The sequence below is a fragment of the Varanus komodoensis genome, unplaced genomic scaffold (assembly GCF_004798865.1).
Source record: "Varanus komodoensis strain SLA01 unplaced genomic scaffold, ASM479886v1 scaffold41, whole genome shotgun sequence".
NCBI classification, from domain to species: domain Eukaryota; kingdom Metazoa; phylum Chordata; class Lepidosauria; order Squamata; family Varanidae; genus Varanus; species Varanus komodoensis.
Window position 1 is genome coordinate 6,373,990 of NW_025335954.1, and position 3,692 is coordinate 6,377,681.

Below are 3,692 nucleotides of genomic sequence, written 5' to 3' on the forward strand. Positions count from 1 at the left end.
TCTGGCCTTCTTTGGGTCCCACGCCTCAAGGCTTCCCTGGATAGCCATGCTGCTTCCTTTGGCCCAACTCCATTTCCACTGACCAGAATCCTTCAGTGTTTCCCAGACTGCTTCTCTGCAGTCCCCCATTGCCGAACCCTGTTCCAAAATGCTGATGCCTGTCCCATGGCTTGGTTCCTGGCAGCAAGAGCTATAAGCTGCAATAGGCTGGAAGGCTGGGCTTGTCTGGGCCCTGCTTCTTTTGCCTTGAGTTCTGCCCACCACTGGAATGTGCCCACCCCCCGAGAATTGATGCTCTGGCAGAAAGGAATTCAGCTGCTGTCAAAGCAGCTGAACACCACTATGTTCCGTGGTTACCCTCTCCTCCCTTCAGGAACTCAAGAGTTAGGGCCAAGAGACAGCAAGGACTCCAAGGTCACCCAGGAAACTCTCTGGCTAAGTGGGGATGTGAACCAAAATTTCCCTAGTCTCAATCTGATGCTCTGACCACTCAGGATTCAGATGACACAATGAGCCACCCTATCCCTGTTAAGTCCAACAGATAATTGGGCACATTGGGGTAGGGTGCCTCCCCTTCCCCCCTTGGTCCTCTTGCAGGTATCCCAGTGGATCCCACAGGAGCACTGAGGTATCCCCTGTACCCTAGTAGTGGGTAGTGCCAGGGAACACTGGGAATGGGAGAATACACATTCTTCCAGCTTACTCACAAATAGGGTGGGGGTTAGTGTGTTGGCCTGGGACCTGGAAGATCTGTGTTCTAATCCCCACCCAGTCACTAGTCCACCTAACCTACCTCACAGGGTTGTTGCTGAGGATAAAATGGAATGGAAGAGGGGGATAATGGAAGATGTCTTGAAGGAGAAAAGGACAGGGTATAAATAGAATAAATAAATTAAATATGGAGTGAAGTGATGGCCAGTGCACTGGGCAGGGGTGGAGGAACATGTGTTCTGCTTGGCTTCTCTAGAGAAGAGTGAGTAGACTGTGGCCTGCTCTGGCCAGCAGCCCTGTGACAGCACAGGGAGACTCTGGCAGCCGTCTCGAAATGCTGTTTGGAAACTTTATGGCAGCTGCCATCAGGACTTGCCCAGAGCCTCTTAGCCAGAGTGGCAATACTTTTTGGCCACTCCTGCCAAGTATCTCTGTAGCAGTTTAGTTTGCCTGGCCTCAGACACCTTGGCTAGTCAGCCTGGAGTAAACAAACCGTAGATCAGGCCATGGCTTGTCAGGATGGCTTATAAGTCAAGCTTAACTTACCCTGGCAAAACCATTGTTGGTTTGGACCACAGACTAAACCAAAGTGGCTTTAAAGCCATGGCGGCTTAGTGTGAATCCTGTCATTTGTTCTAATTTAGAATTCCATTCCCTTTTTTTTGCCCAGGCTCGCTCTTACCATTTCTGGAAGGAGGGAGAATCATTGCAATGGAAGGGACCAGATGTCCAGCCACCCTGGGCCACTATAGTACATTTAAGTAACTATGCTTTCCTCACAGGTGCAGGGCAGCCTAAAGCAAATAAGCATCACTGCCCTTCCATCAGTCAATGGATGCTCATCTCATGGCTCATCTATTAAGCCAGGAGTAAGTTTTAGTTACAGCCATCAATGCAGTTTGTACTCACTCAGTCAGTAGGTTTTATCTGCAGCCTTTGTGCAACACCTAGGGGACTCCTGCTGCTGGGTCTGTTCATTGTCATGTGTGATGTTATGTGTTTAGGTTATCTCCGTGCTTACCTTTTTCATGAAAATTTGACCCAAACATCTTCCAACAGCTTAATTAGTGTAATGTTAAACTTATGGAATTTGCTATCATGAAACATACTGACAGTTACAAACCAGACCAACTCTAAAAAAGGACTGGACTAATATGAAAAAATAAGGCTATCAATGGCTACTGGTTACAATGTCTGCACATGACCTCCAGGATCAGCCTCTATATACCAGTTGGAGAACATGGAGTGGAGGGCTGCGGGCTTCCCATTGGGACTGGTGCCAGATGCCCGATGGCATCTCGTGGGCCAGCAAACTGGACTAGAAAGATCTCTGGCTGGATCCCACAGGACTCTTTTTCTGTCTCCTGTATCAGGAATCCAAATGCAGTGGGGAAATTTCATTGCAATGACTACATGCTCATGTACAGCTGCCACAGTTGAATGGATTACATCTCACCTCAAGTACTTCCCCAAAGGGTCAGCCTTCTTTGACACACAAGGATATCACATACAAGAGAAGCTGGTCAGGTAAGGGGAAATTCTGCTGGCTGGTCAATGGGAGCTTCCCTACTGGGACATATGGTAAGGGAGGGCGCTAAGGATTGTCATCAAGATTTTTAATGGAGTTAACCCCCCATGCACTGGCCTTGGTCTTGATTTCCCCTCTCTTCACAGTTGCTACTGGTCAATGAGTTAGATCCAGAGGAGACCCGCTGAACACATGTATGACTTCAGTCACAGGTACTTAGGCCAATGTCTGAGCCTGGGGACTAGCAGGTTGCACCAAAGCCTTCCCAGAAAGCAGATCACACAATTTCCTGTGTATCCTCCGTAATATGTTACATTTTCCTCAATCTTTGGTTAACGTGTGCGTCCTACATTCAGATCGCATCTGAGGGGGAGGTTAAGACCGAATGCTGAAGGTGATTCAAGAATGAGCAGTGGCAGGGAAGGGCCTTTCTAAAAGAGGTAGGAAATTTATAGGTGGTTTTTTAATTGCATGTTTTGGTTGTTTAGATAGTTGAATTGTCTTTTACGTAAACCACCTCGTACAGCCTTCTAGGTCAAAAGGTGGAGTAGAAATTACACAATAAATTATATTATATAGGAGTTAAATGATCTGTTTCTTTAATGAGGCTGCAACGTAACCTGGAAGACACGATTGCATGAGATTGGACAAAGCTATTAAGGTCAATTTGAATGAGGTTTTTTTTTCCCCTACCAGCTATACTGAGTAAAACGTAACTCTGTTCCCACTGTTGTCTTTGTGGAATCTGTTTATATATTTCTGTCTTTTTCATGCATTGCACAAGGAACTTACTTTGAAACACTTGAAGTGCAATTATGTGCCCAGCCTTATTTATTAAGTGTCCTTCCTGTGTTTTCACTGCAAACCATGCTCAAGCAGACCAACAATGAAACATGAGATATAATATAAATTATAATTAAAACATAAAAGCAAACCAATAAAAACCCTTTCCAAGACCACTGATGACATGTTTCCATCCCCATCCACAAAGAGGTAGGAGCTCTGCAGTTTAGAGCAGACAGGGAATGGCGAAGCTGAGCCTTGCAGGCTGCAAGTGATTCTCAGAGACCCTCTGTGCAGTCCACTCTGAGTGTCCCGCCCCCAGGCCCACCCTGCATGCCTCTGCTGCCACCATCACAGCTGATTCCAGGGGGAATCAGGATGCCCAAAGATGGCTCTTCCCTTGCACTTTGGTTCTCCTGCTCCAGTGGTCCAGTCAATATTGCTGTTCCCATGCTAAAGTGTGTGTGGCAGGAGGAGTAGGAGTAAGGTTAAAACCAATCTCCCTTCTCCCAGCAATCCTGTCTTGACTGGAGAACCCACACTCATGAACTGAGTGTGGATTGTCATTGAACCATGGCTTGTGGAAATGTAGGTTATCATGTTGTCTGAATTCACCCAAGATAACAAACCATGGTTCAATGACACCACTCCCAGCTCACAACTTAATAAC